The sequence below is a fragment of the Procambarus clarkii genome, chromosome 58 (assembly GCF_040958095.1).
Source record: "Procambarus clarkii isolate CNS0578487 chromosome 58, FALCON_Pclarkii_2.0, whole genome shotgun sequence".
Taxonomy (NCBI): Eukaryota; Metazoa; Arthropoda; class Malacostraca; order Decapoda; family Cambaridae; genus Procambarus; species Procambarus clarkii.
The window spans coordinates 34,405,025-34,420,347 of NC_091207.1; the positions used below are offsets into that span (position 1 = coordinate 34,405,025).

General features: G+C 47.1%; 1 long non-coding RNA gene across 1 annotated transcript; it reads left to right on the forward strand.

Annotated features, from left to right (window-relative positions):
- Positions 1–1,003: 1,003 nt before the first annotated feature.
- Positions 1,004–14,265, forward strand: LOC138353497 (uncharacterized). Its single transcript, XR_011223180.1, has 3 exons — positions 1,004–1,143; positions 11,874–11,954; positions 14,101–14,265. It is a non-coding gene; the product is annotated as an uncharacterized lncRNA (long non-coding RNA).
- Positions 14,266–15,323: the final 1,058 nt, after the last annotated feature.

Consider the following 15,323-nt stretch of genomic DNA (forward strand, 5'->3'; position numbering starts at 1 on the left):
ACCATAGTGGCGTCATAAGCACACGCACTGGACCCGCTTCTACTGACACAGGCCCAGGTCAGGCCTCAGAGCGGCTAGGCTCCAGGCCTAGGCTAGGCTAGGCTCGGAGCGGCTGTTTGCTCAGGAAGTGACTCGCCCCAGACTGGCAAGACTAAGCGCTTAGGGCCCAAAACCAGTATGCCACAAGTACCACAACACATGACTAGTCCTACACCCTCACAGAACAATAACTCAACACCACCCTACAACACACCAAAATCATCCTCACACACAACTGTGATACTCCAGGACGCATCACATTGAATTGAAAGTTTCCTCTCCTAACCTTTCTGAGTAGGCCGGACGATTCAAACAGAAAACGGGACAGTACGTCACTTTTGTGAGTCGATTTCATTTCAAATTACGTCCACTTTTGGCCATAGCGCGCATACGAGCGAAAAGCGACGTTATTTTTAAGAGGACGGGTTGCACTCCCATCAGTACAACACATTCCCCCCCAAAAAACACTTACTCAACTATCACCAGCATTCTAAACCATCAAACTATACCATGACCCAACCAATAACACAATCCCCTTCCCATGTACAGCAACATCCCAGCTTACACAAGCAAATTACATTCACCACTCGAGTTACAAAGCTATAATACAACCTCATATTACAACATAACTCTTATACCTTCACACTGCATAACCAAACATCCCATTACAACATCACACTGTGTGCACCATAAAACTAAACCACAACCACACACCTCAACACAACATCACAACACACCTCTACAGCCTGGATATTACATTATAATTTACCTGAAAAAAAGGAGAACCGTTGATTCGACTTCTCTATAAGAAGATTAATCTAACTTACAACAGATTTTTATATTACTAAGTGTTTATAGATGGGACTATATTTCCAAGTACCGTTTGGATTGTACTGTATTGCCTAGGACAGTCTTGTGTATATTTACGTATATTTTAGTAGTAATGTATGACGTATGGCAGGTTCCTGGTGGGAGGCCGGACGCCGCTCATACCCCTGGCGTCCTTCCCCGGGGCCGGCAACACCTGGCTCCGGTACCTGGCAGAGACTCTCACTGGCGTCTTCACCGGCTCCGTCTATCATGATGAGATCCTGGCACTCAGAGGTTAGTGGCTCTCCTCCCCGGGGCACTGTGCCTGGTCCTCCTCTCCCCCGGGGCACTGTGCCTAGCAGCCCTCTCCCCCGGGGCACTGTGCCTAGCAGCCCTCTCCCCCGGGGCACCGTGCCTAGCAGCCCTCTCCCCCGGGGCACTGTGCCTAGCAGCCCTCTCCCCCGGGGCACCGTGCCTGGCTCTCCTCTCTCCCCGTGCCTGGTCCTCCACTTTTTTTTTTACTGTTATTATTTTCTACCACAGATGTGGCCACACATTAACAATGCTAACCACCATATATACATTTTCTTCTGTCCTCCATGGACAGGGAGAGAAATTTGTCAAACATATATTTGTCTCGAAGCTGTCAAAACATTTCCAAAGTCTGCCGGACACATCATGACGCAATATCCAACGCTTGTAACGCTTATCTTGCTCCGCGATAATCACATAAGGCGAAAGGAATCTTGACCTTCAATCCTCTATCAAAAGTTACCTAAGTTGAGGCGTTCTGGGTTTACAATATAAGGGTGATTGCGTTGAGGCTCCTCGAGTTTACAACATGGGGGGGGGGTTATGTATGACTGTCATTACAAAACTGCTGTCATGTCATGGTGACAGTCCAGCATCTCCTCAGTGTCACCCACATATCTACTGACATGACAGATGTTCCAGGACTTGAGATTAATTTAAAATTTCTTGTTTTTGTTACGCGTTCTCCATTAATATGCGAGGCTACCCAGGCGTTCTGAATGTTCCTGTAGCCTGTACTTCCACCACGCCTACTGCCTGTAGTAACTCAAGCCGCAGTTTCAAATCATCAGTGGTGTATGACTCTTCCGAAAGATCCAAGTTAAAGAACTAGACCTATGACCGTGGCAAAAGCTTATTATTATTTTTTTTATCTGCGCGAGATTGTGTGTTTCGGGTTTGCTGTCTTTAGTGTTCACGACTTAAACAAATTTCAGCAAAGTTTGAGAAACTGGCGTTTCCGTCGTCACACTGGAAAAGGAAGACCTATAACTAAATTGTGCAACACGAGTGGCTTGATCACTATCGGGGTACCTTGGAACTACTGTCACTTCTAACAAGGAAACGAGGAGCTTGATCAACTCCTCTGGACATGTAAAAGTCATCTCAGGACCCTGAAACTCATGTCCTGGAATAGGCATGAGGCATCTATTGTTGTATTTAAAATATGTGCGCAGCCAATGTGCGCTCCGTCATAGACTACGCAGCACTGGGCCACTCTGATACACGTACTCCCCAAGGGACATAAACAATACTTGAAAGCATACAAAATGAAGCCATGGCAGTCATTCTTAGAGTCCCAGAAACTGCCAATCTAATCTACAAGATGAGCCGTCTCCCCTCAGTCTTGAAAGCAGACTTATTAAACTGAATATTAAACTTGCAATTAAGATAGCCAGAGACCCTCATCACAATATTGCCAAGAATAAAAATCATTTCTGTGATACAGTAGGAAACAGGAAAAACAAAAAAGTGCATCACCGATCAGTCTGCTACCTCAAAGACCTCGACCTCCTTGAGAGAACCATGTAAGACTATAATGAGAAATGACAACGTAAAAAACTCCAAACATGATACCACAAGAAATGCGTCATAATTATCTCGAGGAAATTAATAGTCAGAAATTAATTAGATAAAAACCTTCACTTATGGTTCATCTAACCCTACTAATGACAGGGCTGGAGCAGCGTACACTGTAATTATGAATAAAGTCTTTCAAAACGGAAATTAAAAAGCCTGTATTAAGAACCACATTGCCTCAACGCATGCAGAGTGAATGTTGCTGTAAACACTTCACTCCATGCCTTAAAAATAACGTCGCTTTTGGCCGTTTACCCGTATGGCCGAAAGTGGATGTAATTTGAAAATGAAAATATATTTGGGATTTGTTTTTTTTCAACAACAGTAAGTTAAGGGTCCTCTGAAAGGTTAGGTGGGCAGGAAATTTTCATAAAGTTTCAAAAGTTATGAAAAATGTTAATTGAAAGTTTCCTCTTCTAACCTTACCGAGTAAGCCGGACGACACAAACAGAAAACGGGACAGTACGTCACTTTTGTGAGTTGATTTCATTTCAAATTACGTCCAAATTTGGCCATAGTGAGCATACGAGCCAAAAGTGACGTTATTTTTAAGAGGACGGGTTACAATGGCAGCGCCACTCATCCTGTGAGTGGACACACCGCCATAGTGACAGTATTGGGCAGCGTCACTCATCCTGTGAGTGAACACACCGCCATAGTGACAGTATTGAGCAGCGTCACTCATCCTGTGAGTGGACACACCGCCATAGTGACAGTATTGGGCAGCGCCACTCATCCTGTGAGTGAACACACCGCCGTAGTGACAGTATTGGGCAGTGCCACTCATCCTGTGAGTGGACACACCGCCATAGTGACAGTATTGGGCAGCGCCACTCATCCTGTGACTGGACACACCGCCATAGTGACAGTATTAAGCAGCGCCACTCATCCTGTTAGTGGACACACCGCCATAGTGATAGTATTGGGCAGCGTCACTCATCCTGTTAGTGGACACACCGCCATAGTGACAGTATTGGGCAGCGCCACTCATCCTGTGACTGGACACACCGCCATAGTGACAGTATTAAGTAGCGCCACTCATCCTGTGAGTGGACACACCGCCATAGTGACAGTATTGGGCAGCGCCACTCATCCTGTTAGTGGACACACCGCCATAGTGACAGTATTGGACAGCGCCACTCATCCTGTGAGTGGACACACCGCCATAGTGACAGTATTGGGCAGCGCCACTCATCCTGTGAGTGGACACACCGCCATAGTGACAGTATTGGGCAGCGCCACTCATCCTGTGAGTGGACACACCGCCATAGTGACAGTATTGGGCAGCGCCACTCATCCTGTGAGTGGACACACCGCCATAGTGACAGTATTGGGCAGCGCCACTCATCCTGTGAGTGGACACACCGCCATAGTGACAGTATTGGACAGCGCCACTCATCCTGTGAGTGGACACACCGCCATAGTGACAGTATTGGGCAGCGCCACTCATCCTGTGAGTGGACACACCGCCATAGTGACAGTATTGGGCAGCGCCACTCATCCTGTGAGTGGACACACCGCCATAGCAACATGTACAACAACCCCTGATAGAAAGAAAACTCTCTGGGGGTGTTTATCCTGTCACTTGTTCCCACACGCAGCTGGGACTTGGCTAACTGTCTCAGGTGAACAGTTTATCAGATAAGACGTTTAACATTTACCAAATCCCAAACTTACGTTATCTTGCGGGGTTTGTATCACTTTTTCTTGGCCACCAGTGCTTGCAGCCTCATCGGTTGCAATATAGTGGGCGGTGTGTCCACTCACAGGATGAGTGGCGCTGCCCAATACTGTCACTATGGCGGTGTGTCCACTCACAGGATGAGTGGCGCTGACCAATACTGTCACTATGGCGGTGTGTTCACTCACAGGATGAGTGGCGCTGCCCAATACTGTCACTATGGCGGTGTGTTCACTCACAGGATGAGTGGCGCTGCCCAATACTGTCACTATGGCGGTGTGTCACTCACAGGATGAGTGGCGCTGCCCAATACTGTCACTATGGCGGTGTGTCCACTCACAGGATGAGTGGCGCTGCCCAATACTGTCACTATGGCGGTGTGTCCACTCACAGGATGAGTGGCGCTGCCCAATACTGTCACTATGGCGGTGTGTCCACTCACAGGATGAGTGGCGCTGCCCAATACTGTCACTATGGCGGTGTGTTCACTCACAGGATGAGTGCCGCTGCCCAATACTGTCACTATGGCGGTGTGTCCACTCACAGGATGAGTGGCGCTGACCAATACTGTCACTATGGTGGTGTGTCCACTCACAGGATGAGTGGCGCTGCCCAATACTGTCACTATGGCGGTGTGTTCACTCACAGGATGAGTGCCGCTGCCCAATACTGTCACTATGGCGGTGTGTCCACTCACAGGATGAGTGGCGCTGACCAATACTGTCACTATGGCGGTGTGTTCACTCACAGGATGAGTGGCGCTGCCCAATACTGTCACTATGGCGGTGTGTTCACTCACAGGATGAGTGGCGCTGCCCAATACTGTCACTATGGCGGTGTGTGTTCACTCACAGGATGAGTGGCGCTGCCCAATACTGTCACTATGGCGGTGTGTCCACTCACAGGATGAGTGGCGCTGACCAATACTGTCACTATGGCGGTGTGTTCACTCACAGGATGAGTGGCGCTGCCCAATACTGTCACTATGGCGGTGTGTTCACTCACAGGATGAGTGGCGCTGACCAATACTGTCACTATGGCGTGTTCACTATGGCTGTGTGTTCACTCACAGGATGAGTGGCGCTGCCCAATACTGTCACTATGGCGTGTGTGTCCACTCACAGGATGAGTGGCGCTGACCAATACTGTCACTATGGCGGTGTGTTCACTCACAGGATGAGTGGCGCTGCCCAATACTGTCACTATGGCGGTGTGTGTCCACTCACAGGATGAGTGGCGCTGACCAATACTGTCACTATGGCGGTGTGTTCACTCACAGGATGAGTGGCGCTGACCATACTGTCACTATGGCGGTGTGTTCACTCACAGGATGAGTGGCGCTGACCAATACGTCACTATGGCGGTGTGTGTTACTGTCACTACTGTGTTCATCACAGGATGAGTGGCGCTGCCCAATACTGTCACTATGGCGGTGTGTTCACTCACAGATGAGTGGCGCTGCCCAATACTGTCACTATGGCGGTGTGTTCACTCACAGGATGAGTGGCGCTGCCCAATACTGTCACTATGGCGGTGTGTTCACTCACAGGATGAGTGGCGCTGCCCAATACTGTCACTATGGCGTGTGTGTTCACTCACAGGATGAGTGACGCTGCCCAATACTGTCACTATGGCGGTGTGTTCACTCACAGGATGAGTGGCGCTGCCCAATACTGTCACTATGGCGGTGTGTTCACTCACAGGATGAGTGGCGCTGACCAATACTGTCACTATGGCGGTGTGTTCACTCACAGGATGAGTGGCGCTGCCCAATACTGTCACTATGGCGGTGTGTCCACTCACAGGATGAGTGGCGCTGACCAATACTGTCACTATGGCGGTGTGTTCACTCACAGGATGAGTGGCGCTGCCCAATACTGTCACTATGGCGGTGTGTCCACTCACAGGATGAGTGGCGCTGACCAATACTGTCACTATGGCGGTGTGTTCACTCACAGGATGAGTGGCGCTGCCCAATACTGTCACTATGGCGGTGTGTTCACTCACAGGATGAGTGGCGCTGACCAATACTGTCACTATGGCGGTGTGTTCACTCACAGGATGAGTGGCGCTGCCCAATACTGTCACTATGGCGGTGTGTTCACTCACAGGATGAGTGGCGCTGCCCAATACTGTCACTATGGCGGTGTGTTCACTCACAGGATGAGTGACGCTGCCCAATACTGTCACTATGGCGGTGTGTTCACTCACAGGATGAGTGACGCTGCCCAATACTGTCACTATGGCGGTGTGTTCACTCACAGGATGAGTGGCGCTGCCCAATACTGTCACTATGGCGGTGTGTTCACTCACAGGATGAGTGACGCTGCCCAATACTGTCACTATGGCGGTGTGTTCACTCACAGGATGAGTGGCGCTGCCCAATACTGTCACTATGGCGGTGTGTTCACTCACAGGATGAGTGGCGCTGCCCAATACTGTCACTATGGCGGTGTGTTCACTCACAGGATGAGTGGCGCTGCCCAATACTGTCACTATGGCGGTGTGTCCACTCACAGGATGAGTGGCGCTGCCCAATACTGTCACTATGCGGTGTGTTCACTCACAGGATGAGTGGCGCTGCTCAATAAACTCACCTTTCCAGACAAAATGCAACAAATTAACCCTAGGACATGCGCATTGCCTCAGTAGAGGCAACGGAAAAGATCGTACAGGAAGATTAATACATGTCTATTAATCTTGTTTAAATTACCAATCAAGCTGTCAATGTAATCAATCAGAGCTTTAATATACCAATGTGCTTTAATATACTTACTAATCTCTCTCATCTCATTTTTTTTTCTTGCAATGTATTTGTTTTCATTTTATTAATTCTGCTAGAATTTACCTACTTAAAATTATCTGTTAGATGAAGGACCTGCCCGAAACGCTGCGCGTACTAGTGGCTTTACAAGATTGTAAATACTATGCTATGTATTCTCACAAACCCAATGTACCTTCTTGTATATAAATAAATAAATGTTCTGGGTATATCTGAGAGATATACCCAGGACATGCATTTTGATACCTGTTAAACTTTTGTTATCTCAGCAATGCTAACTGGTAGCCTATTCCACCATATAAAAATTTATTACCAAATAAATACTAACTTATATCCCCTAAAAAGAGCTTGCAGTTGTGGATTCGTGAGAATCCCAGGGTACATTACTTATAGAGTATCATGCGTCAGTGGTTTAAGGCGTGTGTTTGGGAGTACCCATGATGCAGGTTAGAATCCTCTGCATAGCTCCAATTGATTCTCAATAATAATATTAATAAAATAATAATAATTGTAAATTTTCCCCAGAAAACCTGGACTAAAATCGTACATGAGAGCTGGACTAATCCAGTCATCTCTGGTAATGATCTAGACCGGTCGTAACCCGGCCATCATGTCCTAGTTTTACCGAAGTGTATAATCCCCGTGCAGGGACATTATGAATATTCAACCACTCACAAATGGACTGGTTGCGCGCATTACGGCTACAATAATTCAGTGATCAAATAGAGGCTGGAAAATCTATCTGAACTGTGAACGACTTTCCCCGGAAAGTTTTATTCGGACAGTTACCAATATATCCAGGGAGCAGGTACAGCGCTCGCCGTACCTCTCTGCGACACAAGTATAGCTGCTACTGAACGCAAGGAAAATATACATTAGAAAATATTGAAGTACAAGTCATTATTATTATTATTACACATTATTTGACCATAGAAGTAGGTCAAGTGGCTTGATCAAGAGTATTTGGGTGAATTTACAGACTGTGTTGGACGTTAGAAGCATAATTCAGACATGGCTACTAACAATGTCTTTCCTACTTACAGTATTATCCAAACAGTAAACAGTATATAATTTTGGGTTGGAATTTGGCTTATGGTTATCAATGCTGTATAGTTTACTGACCACCCAGCAAGTAAACCTTAGTTCTGAACACACGATACAAAATCAAAATAATAAATAATGTTTTGGCACCTATTATTATTCTCAATAACATTAGTGTTAACAAAATATCGTACATATAATTATAAATCTATTTACAAGTCAATAGGTATTACAGGCATTAAACATTGCAGCAATTGTCCAGATAGTCCCAGGCCTTCCATCCCAAAATTCAAATGCAAATTTCACTCTAGTAAAGGCAGAGGTGTTTCTACTGGCCCACCCAGAGAACTTGAAGTCGCTGAACTTTCAGTATGAACCGGTGGACCGCACCATTGTCAATATGGTTCATACTGGTTGCCCATTCTGAAGGACCTAATATTATCCCGGATCCTAATATCGGGTGGACTGTACCAGATATTGTCAAACTTTTATGCCAGCTGAACAGTTTACGGCATGGGCCCCGAGGTCACACCAAACCGAAACCAGTTACGCCTTATATTACCGCCTTTAAAATAATACTAAAAGCAAATTTCAATCTGCAAACACATTCGGTACAGATGGAACTTCTGGGACTCTTTTTCTCCATTTATCTTAACTCATTCACAACAAAACATTAAGAGAACAAGACTAAGGCAGCGATATATGACCAGGTTATGCACACAAAAGCCGCGGTGTTCTTTTTATTATATGGTCTTAGATTCCATTAAGCAAGATTGAATCATGCCAAGTTTGATTTAGTTAAACTTCAGATACTTTATTAACTTGGTTAAATTATGTTACATTAACTAGGAAACACTTTTTTTTTAGGTAACACTAGAGTAGGGCACACAAGGCTGGGTTGTATTGAATAGGTTACACTGACGTTACGTTACAGCAATCACCCAACGTAAACACTAGCCAGGAGCAGAGAGACCTCAGGAACGTCCGACGTGCCCGGGGGTCACCACGCAACTCTAGTAAATAACACTTGTCACCCAGGAATAAAAATGTTGTTACAATGTGTTGATTTGGCGGCGGCCCGTGGATAGATTGGCCGCCAATGCTGCTCGTTTCCGCTGGATTATAGGAACTAGTGTTATTTACCTTTTTAGGTGCTTGAACTGCTAAACTCGATTTCAAAAGTTCGAGCAGAGTAGGCTACGGCGTATCCTTTAACACAATGGATTTGTAAAGAGGTTGAGAGGAGTTCCCGTCGCGTCATCCTACAACGTCACTTACTTGCATACTGTCCAGCTCCGGCTTCAGCACCGGCGGGTTCATCTGTCTCGAAGCCTCTTGAATCACTAGGCTCAAACCTCAGTCACACGCTTCGGTCGGTTTACCTTAGTCGTGCAGTTGTGTCTGTTAAAGAGCAGCCCGTCCTCTCATACAAAGATTCAAGCTCGTTAATCCAGCCGCCAAACCCCTTGTTTATCAATGAAAAGAGGTTTACACACGATTCACAACTGATGTCGTCCGAACCCTTCCGAAACAAATGCTTCAGCTCACGTCCTCTGTTCGAACCACAATTCTATAAATCAGCCCGTCCTCCAAACAAAGCAGCCCGTCCTCCTAACAAAGCAGCCCGTCCTCCTAACAAAGCAGCCCGTCCTCCTAACAAAGACCCAAAAGTGAGTCCATGCACTCGCCAACCCCCCCCCCCCCCCCGTTAATGAATGAAAAACGGTTTACACACGACTCACAACTGTTGACTTTCGAACACTTCCGGAACAAGTGCTTCACTGACGAATTTTGTTCGAACCACAACGCTATATATAAATGCCTTCACCCTTCACCAGGAGGCCAGAAATATATTTTTTTTAATAAGTCCAATATTTCCCCGTGTCCGGGCTGATATATTTCCCCGTGTCCGTGCTGATATACTTCCCCGTGTCCGGGCTGATATATTTCCCCGTGTCCGGGCTGATATATTTCCCCGTGTCCGGGCTGATATATTTCCCCGTGTCCGTGCTGATATACTTCCCCGTGTCCGGGCTGATATATTTCCCCGTGTCCGGGCTGATATACTTCCCCGTGTCCGGGCTGATATATTTCCACGTGTCCGGGCTGATATATTTCCACGTGTCCGGGCTGATATATTTCCCCGTGTCCGGGCTGATATATTTCCCCGTGTCCGGGCTGATATATTTCCCCGTGTCCGGGCTGATATACTTCCCCGTGTCCGGGCTGATATATTTCCCCGTGTCCGGGCTGATATACTTCCCCGTGTCCGTGCTGATATATTTCCCCGTGTCCGGGCTGATATATTTCCCCGTGTCCGGGCTGATATATTTCCCCGTGTCCGTGCTGATATATTTCCCCGTGTCCGGGCTGATATATTTCCCCGTGTCCGGGCTGATATATTTCCCCGTGTCCGTGCTGATATACTTCCCCGTGTCCGGGCTGATATATTTCCCCGTGTCCGTGCTGATATATTTCCCCGTGTCCGGGCTGATATATTTCCCCGTGTCCGGGCTGATATATTTCCCCGTGTCCGTGCTGATATACTTCCCCGTGTCCGGGCTGATATATTTCCACGTGTCCGGGCTGATATATTTCCCCGTGTCCGGGCTGATATATTTCCACGTGTCCGGGCTGATATATTTCCACGTGTCCGGGCTGATATATTTCCCCGTGTCCGGGCTGATATATTTCCACGTGTCCGTGCATAGGGACTAAGATGATGGGAATATATTAGCCTCTGAGCCTTAATTTTGTGAGCTACGAGGCTTCAGATGTAATCTTGGAGAGTTAAAAAGTTGAATTAGACTCTCCGGGCGGGCCCTAAGCCTCTGGCTGGCCCCCAAAAGTGTTACTCAATTTTATCTTAGGTAGTGTACAAATCCACAAGGGCCGTGACGAGGATTCGAACCCTTGGGGATTTGTTCATTTGATGCATCACGCAATTGTGCTTTCTGTGTGTTAGGTTAGTGTATGTTGCTTACACATACAGTGTATACAAGCATACTTACGGCTTGTATGTTGGCTTCAGTAACATTATGCCTGTGATTTACCTGAAAGTGTGGCCTTGATGCCAAGGTCGTTATTGTATGGTCTCGTTCTATTATAGATCTCAAAATTTAACCAATATTATAACTTTAAAAAATCAGTCTTTTTGCATTTATCTTTTATTTAAGTTAATAACAACCTCATATTATTCTTACTACACTTGGTCAGTATTGCGTCGACCTTGCTTCTTACAGGCCGGAGTTCGATCCTCCGACAGCCCAAGTGGTTGGTACCTTTCTTTCCCTTCAAGCATATGCCCCAGTTCCTTGTCCTCATATCCCCCCCAAGTGCTATATAACCATCCCATGTGCTATATAGCCAGTGCTATATAACCATACCATGTGCTTTTTTTATTCATTATTATTTTCTACCACAGGCGTGGCCAGACATTTACAATGCTAACCAGCATATATACATTTTCTTCTGTCCTCCATGGACAGGGTTAGAGATGTGTTAAACATATAGTTCAGGGGTTTATTGAACAATCAATACCATGTGCTATATAACCATACCATGTGCTATACAGCCAGTACTATATAACTATATAACTATAGCGCTTCTGATAACTCCTTCTTCGTGCAGGGTTCCTGGGAGAGCGAGACGGCTACCGCCAAGGAACAACGCTGCTCCAGAAGACCCACAGTTTCCCCATGCTGCCAGAGGGTACGGTTGGCCATCTTGTCTCCTATAGTTTAAGTCATCGTGTCGGGGACAGGAAGCCAGAGTGTATTCATACGCGTCTTGGCTTTTATCGAGGTCCCCCCCCCCCTGACTAACTCCTGAGTACCTACTCCACTGCTAGGTGAACAGAGGTATTAGGTGAAAGGAAATGTGCCCAATCATATCTGTCCCGCCAGGGATTCGAACCCGGAATTCTCCTATTTAAATATTACACAGGTGGTGTTTAAGTGCTATATCCAAGGTGTTGGCTATTTAAAGACCTCGGACTTATAAAGCAGTTTTGCCACCACACACATATACACACATGTATAGTGCCACCACACACATATACACACATGTATAGTGCCACCACTCACATATAGACACACATGTATAGTGCCACTATACATATATACACACACATGTATAGTGCCACCACACATACACACACATGTATAGTGTCACCACACATACACACACATGTATAGTGCCACCACACACATGTATAGTGCCACCACACATATACACACATGTATAGTGTCACCATACATATACACACATGTATAGTGCCACCACACATACACACACATGTATAGTGCCACCACACATATACACACATGTATAGTGTCACCATACATATACACACATGTATAGTGCCACCACACATACACACACATGTATAGTGCCACCACACATATACACACATGTATAGTGTCACCATACATATACACACATGTATAGTGCCACCACACATACACACACATGTATAGTGCCACCACACATATACACACATGTATAGTGTCACCATACATATACACACATGTATAGTGGCACCACACATACACACACATGTATAGTGCCACCACACATACACACACATGTATAGTGCCACCACACATACACACACATGTATAGTGGCACCATACATACACACACATGTATAGTGCCACTACACATATATACACACATGTATAGTGCCACCACACATATACACACATGTATAGTGCCACCACACATATACACACATGTATAGTGACCACCACACATACACACACATGTATAGTGGCACCATACATACACACACATGTATAGTGCCACTACACATATATACACACATGTATAGTGCCACCACACATACACACATGTATAGTGCCACCACACATACACACATGTATAGTGCCACCACACATATACACACATGTATAGTGCCACCACACATACACACACATGTATAGTGGCACCATACATACACACACATGTATAGTGCCACCACACATATACACACATGTATAGTGACCACCACACATACACACACATGTATAGTGGCACCATACATACACACACATGTATAGTGCCACCACACATACACACACATGTATAGTGGCACCATACATACACACACATGTATAGTGTCCGTGCACAATCGTCTCGACGGAAGCCAAGATCTCGGCACTTTTAATTAAAATTTCGTACATACATATAGCACAGTAGTCTACGTGCTGGACTCACAACCGAGTGACCCGGGCTCAATCCCCCGGTCAGTACTGAAAGAGTTGGGCACGTTTCCTTTCACCTGATGCCCCTATACACCTAACAGTAACTGGAGACAGGATACTGTTGTGGGTTGCATCCTGAGAAGGGTCAGTAGTTGACCCCTAGACGAGCTTCCATGAGCCTATATATATATATATATAGGCTTCCTGTCCCCGACAACCGGCATTATTATATGTATATATAGGAAACTATATAAGACCCGGCGATGCTCGGGTCTACCTATCTTCTCCTATCTTCCCCGCTCCACCAGCCCCCCCCCTTCTCTCTCACCTGTTCCTTCTCTCTTTCCTTCTTTTTGTTCCTCTTCCTTACTCTCTCTTCTTCTGTCTCGCCCCTCCTCTTCGTGTCTGTCTGTCTGTGTCTCTCTCTCTGTCTTTGTCTCTCTCTCTGTCTTTGTCTCTCTCTCCCTCTCCCTCTCCCTCTCCCTCTCTCTCTCTCTCTCTCTCTCTCTCTCTCTCTCTCTCTCTCTCTCTCTCTCTCTCTCTCTCTCTCCTCTCTCTCTTTCTCCTTCCCTCCCTCTCTCTCCCTCTCCCTCTCTCTCTCTCTCTCTCTCCCCCTCCCTCACTCACCACTCACCACTCTCCCTCCCCTACAGAGGTCCAGGGCGGGGTATACAGTGGTACAGAGTTCCGGTTCCTGGTGGGTCGGGCGCCGCGGAAGGTGGTGGTGTTACTGCGGAGCCCCTGGGAGTCCCTGCTGGCCCTCAGGCACTATCACGCCGCCGGCCACACAGGCTTCGGCAGCGCCGCCTTCTTCAGGGGCCCGAGTGAGTGTCCAGGCGTCGGCGAGGCGGTGTGTGGGGGACGTGGGGGGTGTGTGGGGGTGTGTGGGGGTGTGTGGGGGGTGTGTGGGGGTGTGTGGGGGAGGGGGGTGGGGATGTGTGGAGATGTGTGTGGGTGTGTGGGTAGTGTGTGGGGGGCGTGGATACAGTGTGTGAACGTGTGGGTACAGTGTATGAACGTGTGGGTACAGTGTGTGAACGTGTGGGTACAGTGTATGAACGTGTGGGTACAGTGTGTGAACGTGTGGATACAGTGTGTGAACGTGTGGGTACAGTGTATGAACGTGTGGGTACAGTGTGTGAACGTGTGGGTACAGGGTATGAACGTGTGGGTACAGTATATGAACGTGTGGGTACAGTGTGTGAACGTGTGGGTACAGTGTGTGAACGTGTGGGTACAGTGTGTGAACGTGTGGGTACAGGGTATGAACGTGTGGGTACAGTATATGAACGTGTGGGTACAGTGTGTGAACGTGTGGGTACAGTGTGTGAACGTGTGGGTACAGTGTATGAACGTGTGGGTACAGTGTGTGAACGTGTGGGTACAGGGTATGAACGTGTGGGTACAGTATATGAACGTGTGGGTACAGTTTGTGAACGTGTGGGTACAGTGTGTGAACGTGTGGGTACAGTGTGTGAACGTGTGGGTACAGGGTATGAACGTGGGTACAGTGTGTGAACGTGTGGGTACAGTGTGTGAACGTGTGGGTACAGTATATGAACGTGTGGGTACAGTGTGTGAACGTGTGGGTACAGGGTATGAACGTGTGGGTACAGTATATGAACGTGTGGGTACAGTGTGTGAACGTGTGGGTACAGGTTATGAACGTGTGGGTACAGTGTGTGAACGTGTGGGTACAGGGTATGAACGTGTGGGTACAGTATATGAACGTGTGGGTACAGGGTATGAACGTGTGGGTACAGTGTATGAACGTGTGGGTACAGTGTATGAACGTGTGGGTACAGGTTATGAACGTGTGGGTACAGGTTATGAACGTGTGGGTACAGTGTGTGAACGTGTGGGTACAGGTTATGAA